This window comes from Mustela nigripes, chromosome 9 (genome assembly GCF_022355385.1).
Source record: "Mustela nigripes isolate SB6536 chromosome 9, MUSNIG.SB6536, whole genome shotgun sequence".
In the NCBI taxonomy this organism is placed as follows: domain Eukaryota; kingdom Metazoa; phylum Chordata; class Mammalia; order Carnivora; family Mustelidae; genus Mustela; species Mustela nigripes.
Window position 1 is genome coordinate 74,569,874 of NC_081565.1, and position 25,664 is coordinate 74,595,537.

General features: G+C 40.4%; 1 long non-coding RNA gene across 1 annotated transcript; it reads left to right on the top strand.

The window, feature by feature from the left end:
• The first annotated feature begins 1,202 nt into the window (after positions 1-1,202).
• Positions 1,203-7,023, top strand: LOC132024795 (uncharacterized). The gene is made up of 3 exons (XR_009406310.1): positions 1,203-1,288; positions 4,650-4,852; positions 6,866-7,023. It is a non-coding gene; the product is annotated as an uncharacterized LOC132024795 (long non-coding RNA).
• Positions 7,024-25,664: the final 18,641 nt, after the last annotated feature.

Sequence of the window (25,664 nt, forward strand, 5' to 3'; positions counted from 1 at the left end):
AGGTCATCACAAGAAGGTTGAGTACAGTATAATAAGATATTTTGAGAGAGAGAGACCACATTCATGTAACTTTTATTACAGTATATTGCTCTAATTGTTCTATTTTACTATTAGTTATTGTTAATCTCTTACCCTGCCTCACTTAGAAGCTTTACATAGGTCATCACAAGAAGGTTGAGTACAGTATAATAAGATATTTTGAGAGAGAGAGAGACCACATTCATGTAACTTTTATTACAGTATATTGTTCTAATTGTTTTATTTTACTATTAGTTATTGTTAATCTCTTACCCTGCCTCGCTTAGAAGCTTTACATAGCTTACACGTACATAGGTGTGTATGTATAAGAAAAGACAGAGTATAGGATTCAGTATTATCAGCAGTTTTGAGCATCCCCTGGGGGTCTTGGAATGTGTCTCCTGCAGATAAAGAGGGACCACGATACTGTGGATCTTCCCTTTGGACCAAAATAATCTTCTACTAAAACATTATGACTCAGAGACACAATTCATATCAAGTTAGACTGTAATAATCTTAACAAGACCACATTTTTGTTGGAAAAGATCATCTAGAGGACATGACTAATGGCTGGCTCATGAGCTAGACTCAGGTAATTGGAGGCTTTTCATCCTCGTCCTTGGAATATGCACTTTGTCCACCATTCCCACAGTGGGAGCTGTTCCAAGGATGCAGCCTTGACAGAGTAATGTGATTTTGAGACCACACGTGACTGAGCCCAGTGAAGTCCCCTGTATAAATTTTTAAGATTCTGGCAGGTTGGTGTGAAGATCTACCTATCTTGCAAGCATCCAAGACAAGCCTTGTAAGTAGGCTTGTTTATTAAACTACCACCTACCCATCTGGAGGGTTCTGCCTCTTTCTTTGGTCTCGCCCTGTCCTCTGCATGTGGAGGTCACTTGCAGATGTCACCTAGGGAACCTCCCGAGGTTGTGAACCCACCATTTTCTGTTCCTGACAATGCACTAGAATTTGGGCCTTTCTGAATGTTGAACATGTTCTGCAAGTTTGTGTCCTCATCTAAAACTTCATGATGAATTAATAAATTCCTGCAATTGTGTGTGATTATCGCTGAGGAATACGTTTGGAAAAATATTGAAAAATGTCTTTTTTATATTGATCTGTTGCACATTAAATTCTGACGTTTTGTTTGAATTTGTTTCAGAATCGGAGCAAACGCTTGGAGAAGGTCCATGTGGTTATTGGACATAAATCATGTGACTTGGATTCTCTCATTTCTGCCTTCACATATGCTTACTTTCTAGACAAGGTGAGCGGAAATAAGATTATGCTTCTTGTATTTGAATTATGATGGGACTCATAAGAACAAACATTTTCTGGAAAAGCGAAGAACCTGTTCCCTTAAATTTTCATGTTCTGGTTTAGTGTTGCAGAGAATAATGTGTTATAATCTATTAAACAACACTTATGTGTTGGTCATCTACTATACGTCAGGCATTGTCTAGTTATTTTTTATTTACTTTCTTCATGAAACATTATTTCAGTAAGATCAATGGTTTCAAATAAAAATTTTTAAAAAATGTATGATAGTTGTTTACTTTTATGAGAATTCAGGGAGCTAACAAGAGTAAGGGTCAGAATTTCTTGTTTTCCTTTATCATCCTTATTGGTTAGCCTTACTGTTGGGAATAGAAAAATAGGTGCGTGAACATTACATGAGAGACAGAGCATGTTGGCTGGAACTTTCAGTGACAGAGGTATCACATGTCACATCTATATTCTGTTCTTGCCTTTTAGCCCTGACTTGTGCAGCAAGGTCATTCTCCGTTTGCGATAATCTCCCTTGAGTGAGAGTCTTTGTACTCTGTGAAGTCTATAATGTCCCTACAGAGGTGGAAAGACCTTTTAACAAATTGTTTAAAATTTCAATTTCATCAAATTCATCAGCCCATGATAATGAATCACCTCAAACTCTAAAAACACACATTATGAGTGTCTTGGTGCTATTTCCAATTTCACAGAATTTTTAATTTTCCACAGTCTGATTTGTTTTATTCCAATTTTGTTTGGATCCTTGGCTCTGAGAGTGTGCATAGCTGATCTAGAGTGATTTAAATTCCTATGAAACCCAGTCTTCCAGAATGAGCTGTGGGTGGCAAGAATGGCTTAGGGCAGCAGCTGACAAAAATGCCAGGTAAAATATTCTGATCTCTACATACAGACTTCATTGTCCAATTTGTCTTAAAATTTGTTGAAATTTATGAGGGAGACTAATTGGCATAAGGAGATAAAGGTGCCTATGTCAAGACATGCATTTAAATGCTTAATCCTGGGGCGCTTGGGTGGCTCAGTGGGTTAAGCCTCTGCCTTCAGCTTGGGTCATGATCTCAGGGTCCTGGGATCAAGCTCCACATTATGTTCTCTGCTCAGCGGGGAGCCTGCTTCCTCCTCTCTCTGCCTGCCTCTCTGCCTACTTGTGATCTGTCTCTGTCAAATAAATAAATAAAATCTTAAAAAAAAATGCTTAATCCTATTAGCTGGACTCTTGGACTCCTAGGGGGGAAAAAAAAATGTTGCCTGTCCCAAGAACATAGAGTTAACTGAACCAGACTGGTTTTTAGACGGATGGTGGCATGGACTCTTAAGGAAATTATAAATAACACCACCACCACCTACTGCAATGTCTTGAATATAACATGAGCCCAGAGGAATGGGAAAGTAGTTGTGATAGATGAAATGGATAAAGAGATGTGTGATCTCTTCTCTTCTTCTAAGGCTCTCCACTCAGCATGGGGACAAATATGGAATTATTGAATTGTCACTTGCTGGCATTTGCCCTATTTCTAGGCATTCCTCTTAGTTCACTGGGTCCTGCCCCTGACCAGAGGTCTGCATCCCCATTTGAATTTTTCTCCAAGAACGTGGTGACTTCCTCTGAGAGTATTAACACATAGAATCAATGTAGAACTGTGCAACTTTCCATGTATGGCTCCATTTAAAAGCTTTTCACTCTGGTAGGGAAGCCCCATTCCACAGATGGGTTAAACTGAGTTTCCGAAAGGAAAATGGCTTTCTCCAAGTCACACAGCAGAGGCTGAGGCTAGAACCTAGTTCTGATCCTAACCTCAAAATAGGTGCTGCCCCACCATGGCCTCAGGCCACATGCACTTGACTCAAGTTTCAATATCAGGAGTTTGATACAACTCAATTAATTAAGGAAAGTAACTTATCATACTTCAATTCCTAATGATTATTGCACAGCTGTGATTCAGGATTAGCCTGACAGGTAAGAGAAAAGTCACTTTGCTGGAATGGCCTTGTGCTTTGTATGCTATAGAAGTGGGTGATTTCTTTATTTCACTCAACAAATATGTATTAAACGCTTACTATGTGCCAGACTGTTTTATGCACGAGGAAATAGAACTGAACCAAGAAGACAAAAATCCCTGCCTCGTTTTTATTTTTTTAAGACTTTATTTATTTACTTATTTGAGAGAGAGAGGGAGAGAAGGAGAGAGAGAAGAGAGCATGAGCAGGGGTGAGGGGCAGAGAGAGAGGGAGAACCAGACTCCCTGCTGAGCAGGGAGCCCCAAGCAGGGTGACATCCCAGGACTCCAGATCCTGACCTGAGCTGAAGACAGACACATAACCGACTGAACTCCCAGGTGCCCCAAATCCCTGCTTTCTTAATGCTAGGAGGGAGATGGACGAAAAATGTATTAAAATGATAGAATAAGCACTATGCTTTGATAGAGCTAGTGATGATGTGAGAACAAAGTCCATTTACTTTATGAAAAATTCAGTGTTACCAAACCCCCCCTTCTCTCAGAGACATCTGGGGTTTATCACTGTGCACTCATAGTAATTTTTAAAAGCACCTTTATTTTTTTAAAAAAATTCCTATAGAAAAGTAAGTGTGTCAGTGTGAACCTAAAATTCTCCGACTCCCACCCCTCACCTATTTCCCCTTCTTACCATAATTTTTTAATAAGAGATTTGTTATTAATATGATTTAAAAAATAAGAAATGGGTTGAGATCACAATCTGGTAGTTTGTGGGCCAAATCTCACTCATAAAAGAGTTTTTGTTAACCTACCCAGTATTTCCAGTTTAGAAAAATAAATGGTAACACACATCAGGATAACAGCCCCAAATCTAGATTTCCAGCTTTTCTTGAGTGATTGAAAAGTTCACCTATCCTGGACTTGCAATTTTTGTGTGTGAACTGCCAGCTAGAGCTGAATGGCAGGCATCCCATAAAGATGGGACATAGCTGCCCTTGTGTGTCACCACAGTCTTCATCTGCCCTGCTGAGATCATTCCAGTTTTCTGCCCATTTCATAAAAACATATGAATTTGTTTCCCCTGAAAAGGAGAAGTGTGTGTGTGTGTGTGTGTGTGTGTGTGTGTGTGTGTGTGTGTTTTAATTGTGAAGGGGTTGAAATAGGACATAAAAGAATAACAAGAGGTTAAAAAATATTAGGGACCATTTACCTGTAGCTAATGCTCTGCTAACTGGGTACTAGAGAAGCTGATTCTGCAAGTCATACGGGTGAGTGAAGCCCAAAGATGTTTGTTCCCTTTACGGTCGCCCTCAGGCTTGAAGCAAATGGAGTTGTGCTCTCTCCTCCTGCTGCTGGCGGTGAATCAGTCAACTCTGTTCTCCGCAGGTCAGTCCACCTGGGGTTCTCTGTTTGCCGGTGCTGAACATACCAAGAACCGAATTCAATTACTTCACTGAGACAAGGTTTATTTTAGAAGAGCTGAATATCTCTGAATCATTCCACATATTCCGAGACGAAATTAACCTGCATCAGCTCAATGATGAAGGGAAGTTATCTCTAACACTCGTTGGCAGCAACGTGCTGGCCAGGTAAGGGTCTGCACGGAGGTTTGATCCTTGAACCAAGGCCTTGATGGAGAAAGGATTTTTGTGACCCGAGGGAGATTGCATTAAAGGCAGAGGGCATTGGAGGGAAAAGGATATTTTTTCTTCTCTTCTGGCAAAGCGTGGGTCATCTCAGTGCTCCCTTTTGACTTTTGCATTTCAAATATGACACCTTTGAGTGGAAAGTTTTTGTAGCAGTGACCAAGATTCTCATTTTGAACTATTTCAGATGGTGTATTATAACAACCAAACAGCCCTGAATATTGATGCTGTAAATATGTAATGAAAACTGAAATTAAACACGAAGTAAAACTGAAAGGTTCTTAAGAAAGATATCTCAGGGGTGAAAAAATATCACATGCATCATCTATGAAAGTCATCTGATCATCGGCTCATTCATTCATAGCATTTAATACTATAAGAGCAGGATGGATTTCTGAAGTTCATGTAGCTTGAATTCGTTATTTTATGAACAAGAAATCGAAACCCCACTGTTGCAAATGACTTGTCTGAGGTACCACATGCAGTTACCGGAATAGTTTGGGTTAAACTTGGGTCTTCTGCCTCCTTCAGTAAGTGCCAGTTGGTGCAGGAATGTACATGTACATAAAGAGGAATGAGCCCAATTGTCTGCCTGCAAGGACTTCCCAACCCAACACAAAGATGCTCTTTTGAGAAGCTCGGTGGTACTACCAAATGAAGAGTTACCAGTGAAACACCTTGAGTTTGAGACAATAGCTTTCTTGCATACGTTGCCAATTTGCTAATAGTTTAGGACATTCACAGGGGTATCGATGTGAGTACACATGGAAGAAGAACTTGTACAATTATCTAATCTTTATTTAACCCTTGATAGAAAGTGTATTCAAGTATTGTAGGAAGTGTATTCAGGTACTCATACATGGTAATGCCAATCATTTGTTATAAAGAGTTTTGGAAACAGTCTGCCTACATGGGGCTATTTTTATCCCCATGCTGTTTGAAATATAAATTCTTTTGAGTATTTATTAATCAGTTGTTGACAACTGGCTGAGAGTTACTGGGAGTTTATTTGACTGACTTCAATTATTGGTGCTCAGGGTGATTGCCTACTTGACTAAATGTATGTGCTAATTTTTTCAAACCAACTAATGCAAGTAATGCACGAAGCCAAGGAGTGAACTATGCAACATGTGTGTCAGTCAGAATCCTTGGAAGAGTTTTGTTCCCAGCTAAACTGAAAAACTTTAGCTGGTATTGGGACTGGTGCTGGGAACTCCAGCTTTAGGACTGTTTATGAAACAGAATGCTTTCCAAAAATAAATAGAGATCTTTGTGTCTTTTGTTGCCACTCATTTGTTTCTGGTTTCTGGGAGATGGGAACACCAACATCAGTCTTATTCCCATCTTTCTTGAGGCCTTTGATAAAGCAACCTTATCTCATGTAAAAGATGACCGTGGAAATAAGTCAGCCCGTATAGCTTTTCTCCACCACTGGGACTGCATGTGCAAGTTCTGGAACCAGATTATCAGAGTTTAAACACAAGCTAGTCTGCTTACAAGTTTTGTAACCTTGAACAAATTTCTTAGCCTCTTTGTGCTTCCATTTCCCTATTTTTAAAATGGGAGTATTACTAGAACCCATTTCATAGGGTCATTTTATAGTGTAAGATGTAGTGATATTCCATCTGGTCTGATAATAGTGTCTGGCCAGTAATGGAAGCCTAGTAAATGTTAGCTATTATTAGTTATTGCTATTATTATTATCATTTACCAATAGCAAAACAAGATAGAAGCGCTGAGGTGTGGGGGGGGGCTACCTACTGAGACTCTTGGGGAGTGAATTCACTGAAATGGAATGTGAAGGCACATAGAATAAGGGTCCTGTCTTCCAAGTCATGTGAGCTTACTCAGATTTTAGGCTCTTGAGAGGAAGTCATTTGTGTGGGAGTAGAGATTACATACTTCCAGAAAGTGTGCCATATCTCTTTGTGTTTCTCTCCTCCATTTGCTTTACAGTGAGGACAAAACCTTAGAATCAGCGGTTGTCAAAGTCATTAATCAGGTGGAGCAGAGTGATGGCGGCCTTGAGTTCCAAGAGTCTTCCTCTTCCCTTGTGGTGAAAGAGATCCTCCAGGAGGCTCCTGAGCTCATCACCGAGCAACTGGCTCATCTCCTCAGAGGTGAGAGACGGCTCTTTCTGTTAAATACTGGAAGGCCTAATGGAGTGTTTCTCAACTTACTCATGCAGAATGAGTGTGATCCATTCTTGGGTTAACAACCCCTTTCAAGACCACGGGAAGCTTCATCAGAGAAGCAGGGAGTAAAGAGTTTGTTAAAGAGTAGCATTATACTGCATATTAAAAATGTGCATTTAGAAATAGGCATGAGAGATCTTTGCTGTTTCACTAGATGAGGGTTTAAGTGGAACTGTGGCACCTCTGTTTGAGGAGCTAGGAGAGCTCTTCCAGCTGGCCAGCATCTTCCAGAGATGATTCTTGCCCCACAGCCCGGTGACTCAGGGCCAGAATCCATGTCCTCGTGTTGAAATATATGCTTGGTTTGTGGAATATTGCTAGGATGGCAAAATAAACACTTTTCATGTTGGTGATTTTGTGTTGGGTTTTTATAGTCACCTTGTCACCTCATTGGCTGCCATCTTGTAACATTTCCCATCCAAACTCAGCCCTGTGTTCCCAGCACATTATCATAGATTCCCATTTGACTATTTTTCATCTCTGTCCATGAAGCCCAAACCACTTCCAAAAGGGCTTTCTAACCTGGAGATTGCTAGTTGACTTTGGTGGCACGAAATACCACAAAAATTCAGTGTTGTCTCACGTAGAACAGCTTTGGTTGTTGTATAAAGCTCGCTCTTTCTTTCTTTCAATAATCCATCTTGAACATGGTACACTTGGGTTTTTCTCAGAAGTATCTCGCACAAGAAAGTGAAAAACAGGGATTAACAGACTGAAAGAATTTTAAAAAAAGAAAAGAGATGACCAAGAGTATGTTGACACCACTCCTTTGAGGACACTTTCCTTCACTTCCTGTTTCTTCCACAACGTGGAGAGGAAAATATCCAAAAGTTACGTAGCTCCTGTGAATATTTTAGAACCAGTGGCCCCAGTAAACCTGTTTTAAATTTTTTCTGGCAACGGACATCTGTAAAAATGCTCTGTGGGACACTGTGCCCTCAACTAAATCAAATAAATACGGTCATTTATCTCTGTGACAGAGCAGAAGGAAAATAAAGGTAATTAGGGATCCCAGCCAAGGGGGAAGTTGTTTGACAATGCAAATGTGCAGTGCAGGCAAATGCTGAAGAGTATTTTGTTTCAATTTTTTGCACACTAAGAAGCTTGATTTATTGTTTAAAAAATACATGTATTGTTTAATAGGAAAGAAAGTCCACAAATCGCTTGTCATCATGCTTTTCTGTAAATAGTTAAATGAGATCAAACTGTGATACGTAGGTCTGATTTTGCTGTCAATGACACAATAATGATGATATTCAGATTTGGGGGATTCGTAGGGATGCAGGCCCTTTTATGAGTGATGTTGGTTTTAGTTAGCAAAGCTACCAGGAGTCAGAGGTAGGGAAAAGGGCCTTCGTTTTTCTTATCATTGGAGGTTTTTCTTAAGGTTGGGCTTGAAATGGGTTCCTATGGGAAGCTGGCAGAGTAGGGAGGTCACTCTGTTGCTGCCTGGACATTAGGATGTAAGAAGATAAAGTGCCTTTCTGTGTAAAGACTGCAGACAGAGAGACTGTCATGAGAGAGTCCAGAGTCACTAAGCCTGGAAGGTGGCTTGCTACAGGTGTCCCAAGAGGTTTGATATTAAAGAGGAAACTCAGTTGTTCAGAGCAAGAAGTAAAAGTTCCTTAATCGGGACACCTGGGTGGCTCAGTTGGTTAAGCGTCTGCCTTCGGCTCAGGTCATGATCTCAGGGTCCTGGGATCGAGCCCCGCTTTGGGTTCCCTGCTCAGGAAGGAGCCTGCTTCTCTCTTTCCCTCTGCCTCTGCCCCTTCCCCATCATGCGTGCATGCTCGCTCGCTCTCTCTCTCTCTCTCTCTCTTTCTCTCAGATAAATAAAATCTGAAAAAATAATTCTAAGAAAGAAAGAAAGTTCCTAAATCTTTAGTAAGTATCAGAAAAGAATCAAGTTGAATTTTGCAATATTCATTAAACTCAACATTAGATTTCATAGTTTTCCTAATCATGTATTATCACCGAAACACATGGGAGTTTTTGATGTGCCTCTAAATAATTTTAACATTCTTTATTTTTGTAGCATGGATAGTTCTCTGTCCAAAGAGTTTTCTCTAGACACAGCTAGTTATTTTATATTTTGGAGTGCTCAACATAATCATTAATTCGACACACATGTCTAGAGTGTATGTATACATTTTTCTAGGTCTTGAAGGAAAGTAAAATTTCTATGCACACCTTTGCCACAAAGAATTTTAAAAAAAAATGTCTGTTTGCAGATGTTGTGAGACTAAATATTGATGGCTGAGGCTTAGAAGAAGGGTCTTTGAAAACATCCTGATTAGATGTCTTTGGGGGATATATTATTATGAACTTTGTGCTCAAAAAACCTGAATTTACTGTGAACCAAGTACTCAATGTGATTACTCTTGGCCTTTCATTCCCACGGTCATATCCTAGAACACAACATGCTGAGGCGCAGTGGGGGGCTATAGACGGATTTCCAATGGGCCACCAATCCCCTCAGTCACTGGAGAGGACCCTCAGGAGATGCCTCTTAGCCCATTAGGCCGGGGAACAAAGGGTTAATTTTCAGAGTGTTCCTTAATGCTTCAGAGTTTGGACCTGCTTTTCCTTAGTCTTGCTTGATTAGCTGCTTCTCCTCTGTTCAACGTCTAAGTATTGCAGCACTGTCGAACTTCATCCTGGGACATCTTTTTTCTATACAATATTCTTTTTTTTTTTAAGCTTTTTATTTAAATTCCAGTTAGTTCCCATAGAGTGTGATATTAGTTTTGGGGTAGAGAAGAGTGATTGCACACTTCCATGCATCACCCGATGGCTCCTCCCGACAGGTGTACTGCTTAGTCCCCAGCCCCTCCCTTCTAGTAACCATCAGTTCTGTGTAGTTGAGTCTGTCCCTTGTCTGTACCCTGCGCTTAAGTGACCACATCTCATTCTGAGATTTTAGACCTCTCCGTAGCATAGTCCAGGTCCATCGGCAATGCCTATGCGACCTCTTCACATGCGTGTCCAACTGACACCCACCTCCTTGGGGCTGGAATGGAACACTGTGGTTTCTTCTATCTCCAGCCCTGCTTTATGTCAGCTTCCCCAGGTCAGCACTGCCAACCGCCACCCTTGACGCCAGCCACCACCTGAGCAGGTGATTCTATTTCCTTCCCTCCCTCATTGATCCGTGAGCCCGTCCTGCTGACTCTCCATCTACAGCCTGACCTGAATCCGTCCGCTCTTTGTGATACCAGCAGCGATGCCACTGAACTGCCACTCTATCTCTCCCACAAAGGCAACGGTCGCCGGAGTGTTGCCTCTTCCCTCCAGAAAAGCTGTTGCTCATGAAGTCATCAGAAATGGCCTTTTGAAAGTGTAAACCAATTGTGTTCATCTCCTGTTTAAAATCCATCACACCAAAATCCAAGCACCATCCCCAAGCCCCCAATCTACGTATGGCCTCTCCCTGCCTGCCCTGAGGCCATGGATCTGCCCCCCCCCCCCCCCCCCCCCCCCCCCCCCCCCCCCCCTCCTGTCCTTTCCCTTGGAGAATTCCAGGGACAGGGGCCCTTCAGTCTTTCAAATATACCAAACTTTTTCCACTCCTGAGGACCTACATGAGCTGTCCCTTCCTTCTAGAATGCTCTATCTACTTCTCTATCACGACTTTCTTCCTCCCTTTTACTCTTCACTCCAGAATGCAAGCTTCATGAGAAAACAGACCTTCTGTGTTTTGTTCACGGCTCCCCTGATGTGTCTCTGGCTCCCAGAACACTGCTTGCCACATAGACCCTCAGTAAAAACAGTCATAAGAGGGATTATGCACGACTGTGTATATACTTCCTATTTTGATGACTATTGATTTAGTTAGCTCTGTGAAATGATAATATCCATTTCATTCCTGCTTATTCCTCCAACCTTCTTAATGTCCAGAATTTAGACATTGTCTTTTTCAATAATCAACCCTCTTCTTATTTTTATTTATTTTTTTTTAGATTTTAGAAATCCTAGTGGAGGGATGCCTGGGTGATTCAGTGGGCCTCTGCCTTCGGCTCAGGTCATAGTCTCAGGGTCCTGGGATTGAGTGTCACATCAGGCTCTCTGCTCAGTAGGGAACCTGCTTCCTCCTCTCTCTCTGCCTGCCTACTTGTGATCTCTCTCTGTCAAATAAATACATCATTTTTTTTTTTTTTAAAAAGGGGGTGGCTGGGTGGCTCAGTGGGTTAAGCCTCTACCTTTGGCTCAGGTCATGATCTCGAGGTCCCTGGGATTGAGCCCTGCATCGGGCTCTCTGTTCAGCAGGAAGTCTGCTTCCCTCTCTCTGCCTCCTTGTGATCTCTCTCTCTCTCTCTCTCTGTCAAATAAATAAATAAATAAATAAATAAAAATTTAAAAAAAATTCTAGTAGAACTTGTTCTGTTATGCAAGTCTTTGTTTTTATTTTCATCTTGGTTGTCTCTCTCTCTCTGTATATATAGATGTATATAATTGTATATATAAACTTAAAAAAGATTTTATCTATTTGAGAGAGAGAGAAAGAGCTTGAATGAGAGAGAACATGAACAGGGGGAAGAGGAGTAGGAGAGAGAGAAACAAACTCCCCACTGAACAGGGAGATCAAGGCAGGGCTCCATCCCAGAACCCTGATATCATGACCAGAGTTGAAGGCAGATGCTTAAATGACTGAGTCACCCAGGTACCCCAGTATATTCCTTTCAGGAAGTATAATACACATATAGAAAAGAAGACAAAGCAGAAATATAAAGTTCAGTGAATTATCACAGAAGGAATCTTTTTAACAATTACCCAGGTAAAGAAACAGAACAAGAAGACCTCTTTGTGCCCTGTCTCATCACTACCCAGTTTCTCCTTAACTGAAGGTAACCAGTCTGATTTTTATGGCACACACTTCTTTCTTTCCTTTATAGTTTTACTACCCCCGAATGTACTCTATAACTCCACGGATTGGTTTTGTGTGTTTTGCATATTATATAAGTGGAATCATTTAGTTATACTCTCCTTGTTATTAGAAGTCTGCACTTACGTTAAGTATAGTATTGGGGGACTTGGGTGGCTCAGTTGGTTGAGTGTCTCACTCTTCATTTCTGGGGTTATGATCCTGAGATCATAAGCTCAAACCTCGTGATGGGCCCTGTGCTTGGTGTGGAGTCTGCTTGAGATTCTTTCTCCCTCTGTCTCTCTTTATCTGCCCCTCCCCTCCATGCACACATGCTTCCTCTCTAAACAAATAAATAAAAGCTTTAAATAAATAAATGTAGTATCTATTTTCATAAGCCAATCATCTATCATGTATCTGCTTCTTATTCGTGTCCTTCCTTCTCACATAGAGTATTTGAAGAGGTTTATAAAAATGTATGCGGATATAGTAAAACAGGAATAAAAGAGTCAGTCAGGAAAAACAAAAATGTGTCAAGAAAGGAATAAGATCAAGATAGAATTAAAAATATCAACGGAGTAAAAATAGTATTCAATCCAAAACGTGGTATATGTGCCTCCTAGAGCCACTGAAAGAAATAGAAAGCAAATTAATTGTGATATTTATACCGTTACTAAAACAAATACATAGACCAGTTCCTTATTGAAAAAAAAAATCTAAGTCTAAAGTATTTTTCCCTTGCATCCGTCTTCTGGAAAATACCCCTGACCATGTCATAGACTACCTCCAACCTACGCACTAACAGTTGATATAGGACTGAGCTGTATGTCAGAACTTCCCACTCCCCAGTCAGTCAGTGCGGGCGTGTTGTTTTAATCAATGTCGCGGTTAGTCCAGTAATCTGATTTTCTGCTCTAAATCTCATTTCTCTATGCGTTCCTATTTTTCTCTCAATACAGGAAATAAATCCTCACATTCAATCCTAGGAAAATCTTTTGTAGTCTTATCCTGAAAACTGTAAATATCTATCCCAGTGGTTACCTTGTGGGAGAAGATGGCATTCAAATACTGAGGTGGAACCTGGGTGTTACGGACGTTGTTAAAAGATCATTTATATACCGATTAGAAGTAGGCATTCTATCGCCAGGGTAGAAATAACCTGCTGTGTTCCTCTAATAATCTCCCTGGTCCCTGTATCCTCTGGGCCACGGCACAACATCTACGGGTAGATGTCAACAGGTGACTCACTCATGGCCAGTGCGTGTTCAGACTGTGCAGGGGATTTAATGAAGTCCACATAATTTGCATTTCCTTCAATGAATACATCTTACAAAAGCTAGGTCTCGCTGTGGTCTTCCAATAAGACATACTTCAAACTTAGAAATTTCAAGATTCAGATCATTAGCATCACGTTCATCCGGAAAGACACAGACTTAATTCCATCGATGACTTTCTAATTATTCGTCTAAGAAGAGAATGTGTTCGTTCAGATGGGACGATAAACAATCCTGATTTTTGGAAATGTCTTTTTATTTCCTTCCCCTCCCCCATGTCTATTTTCTGCTGTCGTGATTCTCTTTTCTTTATTTTCTTTCTTCTCTTCTGCCTCTCCTTTTTGTCCCTTCTTGCTCTTCTTTTTTTTTTTTTTTTCTTTTCTTCCCCTTCCCACTCTCTGCTCTGCGATCCTTTTGTTAGCATTTTCAGACAAGCTGCAAACTGCATGTATTTAAAAGTCGCTGTAGACCATTAGAGTCGCCTAAAGTTGGTGTCTGGCTTTGCCCTGAGTTTTTGCCAAAAGCACACGATTATGAACCCGCCAGAAACCTCAACCTGTGCTCTTTAATTTCCCCCGAGGCGTGCACTAGAGGACTATTGCCAAATTTAAGGTCCATGAAATTGCTGAATCATCACATTAGGGATTTGTGTTTGTGTGTACATGCCTGTGTGTGTGTGTGTGTGTGTGTGTGTGTGTGTGTGTGTGTGTCTGGGAACCAGCTGGCAACGAAGAGATTGCAGCCACTGATTACCAGTCGGTTTCCATTAAGACCACACTCCCCCCCCCACCATCGAAAGACCTGTCACGTTTATTTGTATAAAGCCTTTACAGAGCCACAAAATGAAGAGTGAAACAAGTTACAGGAATTGTCCATCATGTGGAAAACCTCTGCCCTAGGTTTTTAAGAAACACATTCTCTCCTTTCTATTGGCAGTTCCATTTGAACTTTAATAAAGAATACTTGCTTGCTATTTTAGTAGCCCGGATTAACAGCTTCAGAAAAGATCCTTTTAAGGAGGTCAAATGGGAAAGGAACGGTGCCAGATTTTTTTTTTTTTCCCTCTCCTGCCCAAAGAGGGAATCATCCTCTCCCAGTGAATCATCTGTCTCCTGAAATGGTTACAAAGCCCAAAGGGAATTTCATCCATCCTGTTTTGCTGAGGAAGAGGAAAGATCTGTGCTGGGGGTAGAGGAAAGAGATTACTTATTATTTACTTATTTAATTTGGGGGTAGCTATAAAACCAGAACAATTTCTCAAACTCAGAGCTCTTATACCATGCCAAGATAAGCCTTATTCTTAAATTCAGACCTTTTAAATTTATGAGAGTATTAAGCACTTGAGTAATATGCCTCCTTTTTATCCCTTTTCAGGCAAAAATGTGAGCTGATGTAATTTCGATCTTTTTTTTTCTCCTTCCTTCTCCGCCCATTGTTCTTTCTTTAATTTATTTATTTTTGTTTCACTATGAAAAAAAAATCAATCCCAAGTGAAACAAGGAAAGAGGTTTAAATCCCTTCTTTTCTGCTAAGAATTTATCATGCAGAGTATGCCTTTACTGTGGTGAATGTTTTCCCCAAACAACTTCTGACTTCATTAGATCATGTTTAATATTAATGTACTGCAATTGCTTTTGGCAAGAGGTCCTTCACTTTGCCATTCTTTTGAACAAAGAACATTGTGGTTGATGTTTTCTAATGGAATGAAATGTTTGTTACAGTAATATTATAATTGCTTTCTTTGTTGCTTCTTGCTAATCCCCCCTGGCCCATGAATAGCTAGGACCACTGTTGGGTCCATGTGTATGGACTTAAATATTTTTGTAGTTCTGCAGAATTTGCTGGAAGTGAAATCAACTCTGACTCCGAAAGTGGGTTTGATTTTGCCAAGAGGTGCTTTTGGCTGCTGTATATCCTGATATATAGCTAAATGGATCTTTAATGTGAAGTAAAAAAATTTGCTTCAGATGAATCCATTGAATAAAGTTGGGCCATACCCCATTCTTTTGCAGTAAAAACAACTGGGAGTGTGGTGAGCCTCTTTCTGAGTTATTTTTTCCCACTTATATCAGTACATCAGCTTCTTTCGAATTGTCAAGTCACAATCATAAATCAGTGTCGGAAGTCTCTTTCACGCAATTATTCTGTAAGACTCTGTTTAGTGCAGTGTATGTTAGATTAATTTTCCATTTTATATATTTTAAAATTAAGATCCCCCAATCCAAGAAATTGGATTCTTGGTTTGACTGTAAGCCAGGCACATTTTAGTGAAATGTATTCCTAAAGATCTTATATTTTGATGCTATTACAGGTTTTTAAAAATTTATTAAATTCAATTCTCTAATTGTAATTGTTTATGGAAATTCAGATTTTGTATCTGAACTTCTATCATGTGCCCTTGCTAAATTTACTTACTATGTTAAGCTCATTTATAGGTTCTTTTTTTAAAAGAAGATTTTATTTATCTGAGAGCAAGAGAGAGAAAGAGAAAGCACAGAGGGAAAGGGAAAATCAGGCTCCCCACCGAGTAGAGAGACCAGTGCAGGGCTTGATCCCAGGACCCTAAGATAATGACCCGAGCTGAAGGCAGAGGCTTAATGGACTGAGATACCCGGCACCTCTCATTTATAGGTTCTTCTGAGTTTTTATATATACAAACATATTGTCTACGAGAAAAGACGGTTTTTATATCTTCTTTTCCTTTCCTTATATCTTTTACTTCTTCTGCTTGCCTTGTTGCTCTGGCCGGGACAGTGCAGTGTGGAATAGAAGTAGTAGTAGCAGGCATCTCTGTGTCAGTCCTGATTGGAGATGGAAGGCTTTCAGTATTTCACAGTTCAATACCAGGTTTGCTTTTTTTATTTGGTTTTCATAAATGCCCTTCATCAAATTAAGGAAGTTTTGTTCTATTTCCACTTGGCTGATATTTCAATCTTGGATTTTATGAAGTAGTTTCATTACTTGGCATCTCCAGAGGTGATCATATGATTTGTTTCCTCTATTAATATGGTGAATTATATTGATTGACTTTTGAATGTTAATCTGTATTTTAATTCCTAGGAAATCCCTACTTGGTGACTATATAATAACATATCATAGATTGCTAACTTGATTGGGGACGAGTTTTAAAAGGGATTTTTGCCATGTTATGAAAGAGAGTTGACTTTAATTCTTTTTTCTTGCAATGTTCCTACTGGGTATTGGTATCAAGATTATGCTAGGTTCAGAAAATAAGTTGGGATGTGTTCTCTCTATTCTTGGGAAGAATTTGTGTGAAAATTAGTATGTCTCTTAAAAGCTTGAAACTATGGCTATTAAACTTAATGGATTCATTTTTTTTAAAGATTTTTTTATTTATATATTTGACAGAGATCACAAGTAGGCAGAGAGGCAGGCAGAGAGAGGAGGAAGCAGGCTCCCCGCTGAGCAGAGAATCCGATGAGGGGCTCGATCCCAGGACACTGGGATCACGACCTGAGCCAAAGGCAGAGGCTCCAGGCACCCCTGGATTCATTTTTTAAATTCTTTTTTTTGTGAAGTAAATTCAACCCCTAACATGGGCCTCGAACTCACAACCCTAAGATCAAGAGTCATACACTCTCCTGACTGAGCCAGCCTGGTGTCTGTCCCTAATGGATTCATTTTTAGGCAGATACAAAACCATCCAGATTTTAAATTTCTTTCCTGCCAGTTTTGGCAAGTTGAGTTTTTCTTAGAAGTATTATTATTTTCAAAAGAATTTCATATTCTATTACAGTTTGTTCTTATCTCTTAGTATCACTAGAATCTGTAGTATGTCACCATTTCATTCCTCATTTTGGTAAATTATGTCTTCTCTGACTCTTCTCTTTTTTTTTTAAGTAGTTTTCAAAAGATAATTTGAATGTGATATTTTCATTATCATTCAATTAAAACATATTCTGATTATGTGGTGATTTCTTCTTTTATCGTGAGTTAGAAGTACTTCGTTTAATTTTTAAATATTTGGGAATTTTCTGGTTTTGTTCTATTACTGAGTTCCAGACTATGATCATGGTGGCCATAGAATATAACTCTGTGACTGCAATCTTTTGAAATTTGTTAAAACTTGATTCTCCCCCAAAGCTGCCACCTCTAACACCCCTGCTGCCTCTGTGTGTGTGTGAACGGAAGTGGAGCTGAGGGCACAAGGAGAGCCCGATGCCCCTCCCCCCACCTGTATTTAATATATAAATACAGAGATGTGTTAAAAAAAAAAAAAAAGACTTGATTTATGCTTCCCAGTTCGTCAGTTGGGTTTAATGTCTTATTTGTGCTAGACAAGAAAGTGTAGGTCTGCCATTGTTGATGACAGTGTTCAATATATGCCAGTTAGGTCAAGTTTCTGACTCATGTTGCTCAAATATTCTATATCTTTTTTTAAAGATTTATTTATTTATTTTGCAGAGAGAGTTGGGGGGGTGCAGGACAGAGAGAGAGAAACTCAAGCCAGCTCTGCACTGAACATGGAGCTATGGCGGGATCGATGGGACCTAAGCCAAAACCTAGTTGACAGAGACAGAGATCACAGTAGGCAGAGAGGCAGGCAGAGAGGGGAAGCAGGCTCCCCGCTGAGCAGAGAGCCCGACGCAGGGCTCGATCTCATGACCCTGAGATCATGCCCTGGGCCGAAGGCAGCGGCTTAACCCACTGAGCCACCCAGGCGCCCCGCCAAAACCTAGGTGGATGCTTAACTGACTGCGCCAGCAAGCACCCCCAAAATATTCTACCTCTTTCCAGATTTTCCTCCTACTGGTTCTTGGAATTGCTGAGAAGGGGGTCCTACATTTCCCACAGTGACTGGGCCTTTATCTCTTTCTTTATCCAGTTTTCTCCGTGTTCGCTTTGCCGATGAAGTGGTGGTGTTTAGCACATGTAAATTTGGGATTGACTATCTTCCTGAGGGTTGACCCTTTAATAGTTAAAAAAAATTGTCTTAATGTCAAGTAATTCTTTTGCCTTATAGTCTACTTCATCTGATATTAGTATCTTAGACTAATGTTATGCCTATTTCTACCTTTCACTTTCAACATTTCACCCTCGTTTCTAAGGTGTGTCTTTGCAAACAGTATATTGCTATTATATTCTATATATTTAAAAGCTATTGTGCTTTTAAAATTCACTTTGGTAATTTTTCTCTTTTAATTTAAGTACTTTGTCTTTTTTACATTGGCAAAAAGATATAACATTAAATTTACCATCTTAACCATTTTTAAGTGTACAGTTTCATAATGTTAGGTATCTTCGTATAGTTATGTGTTCAATCTCTAGAAGTGCTTCATTGTGCAATACTGAGACTATACCCCCTGAGCACTGATTGTTTCCACATTGGATGTAATCGCTCTTATATTTGGGTTTCAATTTGTCGTTTTGCTGGTTTTCAATTTGTCTCACATTTTCTTTATTTCCTCGTTTCTTTATTAGTATTACGCAAAAGTATTTTTGCTACTACATTTCCCCTCATTAGCTTGTGAGCTCTGAATTATTTTTAAAAATTGTTTTATAGGTAAAATACAGATTTAACATACAATGAAAATCTCATTTAAGTTGATATTTTAATCACTTCCATGACAATCCAAGAAACTTGAGACACTTTGGCTCTACCTCGTCCCTTCTGCAATTTGTTAACATTGGAATGTATTTTAATCACACTCCATAAGAAATGTAAGATATTGCCATTGTTGGGGCGCTTGTGTGGCTTAGTTGGTTAAGACTCCAACCAGGTCATAATCTTAGGGTCGTGAGATCAAGGCCTACATCAGGCTCTGTGCTCAGTGCAGAGTCTGCTTGAGATTCTCTCTCCCTCTGCCCCTCCCCCTTAAGATAAATAAATAAATCTTTTTAAAAAAGGTATTGTGATTGTTTTATACAGTGAATATTGATTTATTCTTATCCACATATTCACATTTTCCAGCGTTTTTCTTTCCTTTCGGCATTTCTTTCCTTCCATCTATAGTAGTTTTCTTCTGCTTTTATTATTGCTTTTAGTGTGGGTTTTCTCTTGACAAAGTTTTAGTTTATTTCTGTGGAAATGTCTTCATTTTGCCTTCATTTTTTATGTGTTCACTCAGAATAGAATTTTAAATCAGCATGCACTTTATATCCACACTTTGAAGATAATTACATTGTCTTCTGACTGTCATCATTTTTGATGAGGTTGGCTCTTGGTTTCATTGTTGTTCCTTTGACAGTCATGTTCCTTTTTCTCTGACCGATTTAAAATTTTCATTTTCTGTAATTTTTAGCAGTTTTAGCATCATGTGTCTAGAGGTCTTTTTTTTTTTTTTTTTTTTTTTTTGCATTTATCAGATTTGGGTTCCTAGTTTAACCTGAATGGTAGAGTGATAACTTTCATTAATTTTGAAAGGTGATTGGCCATTGCCTTTTCAAATATAATTTCAGTCCCATTTTCTTTCATTTCCAAGGGAAACTCCCATTGTATGTATGTTAGACCTTTTCTCCATGTTTCCAGGGTCCCTTATACTCATCTCTGTATTTTTCCTTCCCCTTTTCTCTTCATACTTCAGTATGGATAGTTCAGTCTGGATATTTACTACTGACATAGTTTCCAATTTATTGATCCTCTCCTCATCTGATCTGTTGTTAAACATGTTTTATTTTTATTTATTTTTTAAGATTTTATTTATTTATTTGACAGAGAAGGAATGCAAGCAGGGGGAGTGGGAGAGGTAGAAGCAGGCTTCTGGCTAAGTGAGGAGCCTGATGTGGGGCTTGATCCCAGGACCCTGGGATCATGACCTGAGCCAAAGGCAGACATTTAATGACTGAGCCACCCAGGAGCACCATTAAGCACATTTTAAGTGTGTAAATGAGTCTTACATTCAATTATTAAATTTACGGTTTAAAATTTTCTTTTGAATAATTTATTTATAGATCCTAACTCTCTACCATAATTCTCCAGCTACTTTTTTTTGTCCCGTCTACTTCCATTTCCATTCTTTTTCTCATGAGTTCGCCCCCCCCCCCCCCCCCGAGTTTTCAGTCAGTTGATCATATTTTTTAAAGGTGTGGTAACTTTTTATCGATTGATGAATAACATACATGAAAAGCGTAGGGATGATGAGTCCGTGGTTGATGAGATTCTTTTGCTCTAGAGAGGTTTTACTTTTGCACCTCAAGGCAGTTAGAAGAGGATCAGATAAACTTAATCTATTTTGTGTTTGAGATGATTTGAATCAGGATTTCAGTCATCTGAAGACTAATCTATGTTTGCTTCATCCTACTGCTATGGCAGAGGTCAGCAAACTTTATCTGTATACGACCAGATAGTAAATATTTTACTATTGCAGTCCTATTTACTTTGATTTACTATTTTACTATTTCCTTTGCAGGCCTATAGGTCTGTGTTGCAACTACTCACCCTATCATGATAACACAAAAATCTCCGTAAACAGTATTAATAAGTGTGGTTGTATTCCAATAAAACTTTATTGGGGCACCTGGGTGGCTCAGTGGGTTAAAGCCTCTGCCTTTGGCTCAGCTCATGATCCCAGGGTCATGAGATTGAACCCCACATCGGGCTCTCTGCTCAGCGGGCAGCCTGCTTCCCCCTCTCTGCCTGCCTCTCTGCCTACTTGTGATCTCTGTCTGACTTGTGATCTCTGTCTGTGAATAAATAAATAAAATCGTAAAAAAAAAAAAAAAAAACAACCTTTATTTATAACATCTGGCAGTAAGCCAGATTTACCTGCAGACCATTATTCTCCAACCTTTGTCCCGAGATACAACTCTCCAGGGGCCTCCTCTCAAAACCTGGTTTGTTTAACCAAGACTCTTTTTCTGTAGAGATCCCTAAACTTCAATTTTTGTCTCACTATTCCTGTGAAATGATTATTAGATCTGGGAACCTTCTTATCTCATTGGCTACAACTCAGGCATTAGCAAATACCTAGAGAGGAAAAACCACACTGAATGTGGGCTTCACCTTTTTGCACCTACCTGCTCTCCAGGAGCTTAACTTTTAAGATAGTCGCCTGGATAACTGTCTGACACCATCACAGATTTTTTTTTTAAGATTTTATTTATTTATTTGACAGAGACAGAGAGATCACAAGTAGGCAGAGAGGCGGGTGGTGGGGGGCAGGGGAAAAGCAGGCTCCCCGCTGATCAGGGAGCCTCATGCAGGGCTCAATCCCAGGACCCTGAGATCATGACCTGAGCTGAAGGCAGAGGCTTGACTCACTGAGCTACCCAGGCACCTTAGATTGTTGTGGTTTTTTATTTTTTATTTTTTTATTTTTTTAAATTTTTATTTTATTATTATTTTTTAAAGATTTTATTTGCTTATTTGACAGACAAAGATCACAAGTAGGCAGAGAAGCAGGCAGAGACAGAGGGGGAAGCAGGCTCTCCACTTAAGCAGGGAACCCGATGTGGGACTCGATCACAGGACCCTGGGATCATGACCTGAGCTGAAGGCAGAGGCTTTAACCCACTGAGCCACCGAGGCGCCGCTTGCTTTTTTTTTTTTTTTTTTTTTTTTTAAATCTAGTTTTTCTCCTTGTTCTTGATACAGGTAGTTTTTCAGAGCCAGAAGCAGATGAGGGTCTTTTTTGAAATTCGGATTCACCATTGCCTTAATAAAGACCGAAAAAAAAATCTTTATGTTTTGGATTCTGTGTCAGTAATTGTCAGACTGAAGGGTGTACTCAGAATCCAGTTGGCTACTCTCTGCCTTTAAATGATAATTTGTCTCTAATCTGTTTACTTCTCATGCTGACTGCTCTGTCCTTGATTCTCATCTAAAACCACTTTCTAGGGTGCCTGACTGGCTCAGTCAGTTAAGCATCCGCCTTTGGCTCAAGTCATGATCCGAGGAGGAATGAGTCCCATTTTGGGATCCCTGTTCAGCAGGGAGTCTGCTTCTCCCTCTGCCTCTCCCCTTCCCCCTCTTGTTCTCTCAGCACCCCCCATCAAATAAATTAGGCCTTTAAAAAAATAAAACGGCTTTCGAATTCTCCTGATATGCTCTAATTCATTCTCTGCATGGTAGGTGGAGAGATACTTATAAAACATAAATGTGAGCATGTTCTCTCTCACTACTTAAAGCTCTTTACTTATTATTATTATTTTTTTTTTTAAGTAAATTCTAGGCCCAACACGGGGCTCAGACTCATGACTCCGAGATCAAGAGTCACACGCTCCACTGACTGAGCCAGCCAGGCGCTGCTCACAGATTCAAACTCATTAATGCCTCTCCATTTCCTTTAGAATGTAAAAGACAAACTAAGATGGCCTGTAAAGGCCCTTCATGAACTTGCCCCTGTCTGCTGTCCAATCAAATTTTCCAACATTTTTTTCTAAAGCCATACTGTCTGGTTCTAATCAATTGCTTTTCATTCCTTGAGGCAGTCAGAGCCTCTCCCACCTCAGTGCCTTTGCACATGGTCTACCCGACCCGGGATCTTCATACTCTTCCTTCACCTTAAGACACCTTTCAAGTCTCAGCTAAGGTGAACTCTCTTTACAAAGCTTGTTTTGACTCCTAAATTCTGGCCTAGATCTAGAGTGCTATGTATTTTCCCAGTGCTATTCCCCCCCACCCCCCCAATAATGAAATGGTCTGTTTTGTTTGTAGCCCCTAAACTACTCTGAGCTTCCTGGGACATAACTTACTGTATTTCAGTATTGAATCATTAACCTCTAGCACAGCTCCTGGCCCGTAGTAGGTGCTTACTTGCTCTTTGTTGGATGAATGAATGTATGAATGCTCTAAATATATTAGGCATTATTTGCTTTTTATTTTGATGTTTACATTCATTGATTCCCAGTATAATTTATAAACTGGGAAAGCAGTATTAGTTCCATTTTAAAATGGGGAAGTGATAACAGACAAGCCAGATGACTTGCGTGGGGTCTTTCACCATGTTTAATGGTGAGTGAAGGTCTAATCTCTAGATTCTGTAGGTTTTGGGATAGATGTTGAGATCTTGAGCCATTGTTTTCCTCACTCACTACACCATTTCTCCTTTTTCATTCTCACCTCTTTCTCTCCCTTCCTTCCTTCCTTCCTTCCCTCCTTCCGTTTCTCTCCCCCATGATTATCATTAAGGCCACAACAAAAGCCAGAGAAAGGGTGACACCTTGATTAATCCATACGTTTGAGGACTCTTAGAGAATTTAATCATTCATCATTAACCAGAACATTTCTTTCCCCGATGGCTCCGTGTTGTCCTGGGATCAGAAAGCAGGGGAAGGGGCCATGACAGGTGGTAACTCCTCCTTTTCAAGGTGAGATTGTGCATAGAAATTCCAGGAGTTTGCCAGAGGTTAGTTGTTCATATTGGCAAATTCCTTTGTAATTGAATTTTGTAATGGAGACCTAGCTTGTGAATTCTTTTTTTTTTTTTTCTTAAGAATTTATTTATTTATTTGACAGAGAGACCACAATTAGGCAGAGAGGCAGGCAGAGAGAGAGAGGAGGAAACAGGCTTCCCGCTGAGCAGAGAGCCAGATGCGGGACTTGATCCCAGAACCCTGGGATCACGACCCGAGCCGAAGGCAGTGGCCTAACCCACTGAGCCACCCAGGTGCCCCTGTGAATTCTTATAAATAGATAGCGGTGACTTCAGAGCTGTGAGGGATGCCTGGAAGACAGAGAGTGGCCTCCAGGTGGTGACCTGGACAGATTGCTTTGCTGCGGACAGTGGGACTTGGCAATCATTTGCTTATTAAAGGGAAGAAGTTCACACGTGAAATCAATAATGCGATAAGTGGAAACCATCTCCACTGTGGTCCCTTAAAGGGAATAGTAAAGGGAACTATTAAATAATTTAGATATTTTAAAACAGTTTGCCATTGAATTCCATTCTGAAATCATAAAACAATGAATACCATTTTTGTATGTTTGTGTGGGAAAGCTATGCATTTTGTTCCTTTCTCCATAAACTCCACCACAGAGTGCCTTATAGTCAAGTTGTGGAGGTTCCCTCTGGTGAACAAAGAGGGAAGGCAGACAGTATCTGAAGAGTTTTGCTAAAGACTGTCTCTTGAATGCTACTCTGTGGAGGCCCCTGATCCAGGCAAGAAATTGGAAGGGGAAGTATAGATCCAGAGGCCAGAAAAACATTGATTTTCCTGACATGGCTGGAAGGTTTAAGGCCATTTTCATTCATGCCTTTCAGGTAGCATCCTTTTCAAGTGGATGACCATGGAATCTGAGAAGATCTCAGAGAAGCAAGAAGAAATTCTCTCTATCCTGGAAGAGAAATTTCCTAGCTTGCCTCCGAGAGAGGACATTATCAACATCCTGCAGGAGACCCAATTCAGTGCTCAGGGTGAGTGGCTGTCCCCCAGCTCTGTCGCAGCTCCTGAGCAGGGATGGTTTATGGGAAGGCATGCGGCCAGGGCCCGGAAAGTGAATTTGAGTGGGCCTTCCTTTTCTTCCCTATTGTTTGTGCTTGGGGAAGATTTCCAGGCACGAAATGTCAGCTCACCTGGAAGGAGGCGAGCTGACGTACGGCAAGCTCTCCTTTGAGGCCTTTGTGTCTGGATGTGTGGTTCATTCACGCGTCTAACGTGCACCCCAGATGCCTCATTACATGAAATCCTGTGCTGAGCAGGTTCTATTCTGAGAATGTGGCAGAAGCAATGTCAAGCACAATGGGATTTCATAAATCAATTAATTTTAGGGAAAAAAAAAAGAGAGAGAGAGAAGACAGCTAAGCAGATAAAATTGTTCTCTCAATCTCAGCTTTACCAAGACAGACTTGACTCAATTATTCTATAATAATCATAAATAGATATTCACAGAGTGCCTGAGGCATACAAAGTTTTGCTGGTGTAACTTGGCATGGATCATCTTACCGAGTCTTCGTGACAACCCTGAGAGTCAGCTGCTATTTATATCCCCAGTTTCCAGATGCGAACACTGAGGCACAGAGAGAGGCAGCTTTGCTTTCTTGTCGTCACGTACACAGTTGGCAAATGGCCAGGCCAGGACTGAAACCCAGACGTAGACCTGGCTTTCTCCTTGAGTTTGGAATCCCCCGGGGGCAGAGCCTGAGGGAAGGCGGTTTATTTGGCAGGTGATCCCCAGGGCACACTGACAGGAGCTGGCGTGGTTGGTCAAGTGGGTTAGCTTGGTGGGAATTCATGCCTTCACTCCGCTAGGGAACCTGAGGAAAGAGTGTGAAATGGCGCCTCGGTGTTTTCCCACCTGTAGGGCGCAGTACTGTGAAGGAGCTTGTCCAAGGCAAACTCCAGAGGCTGATTGGTGAATTTTCAGGAGTTTCATGAGTTGGGCAGCGTTGAGTTGGCAACATGAAATCTGCCATGGTGGAAGGACTGACCCCCCCCCAAAAAGGAGCAAACACTGCAAATCAAGTCTATTGCTGACTGTTCAGCATTTACCCACATATCACTGGAGTACTGAGTATCCAGGGTTC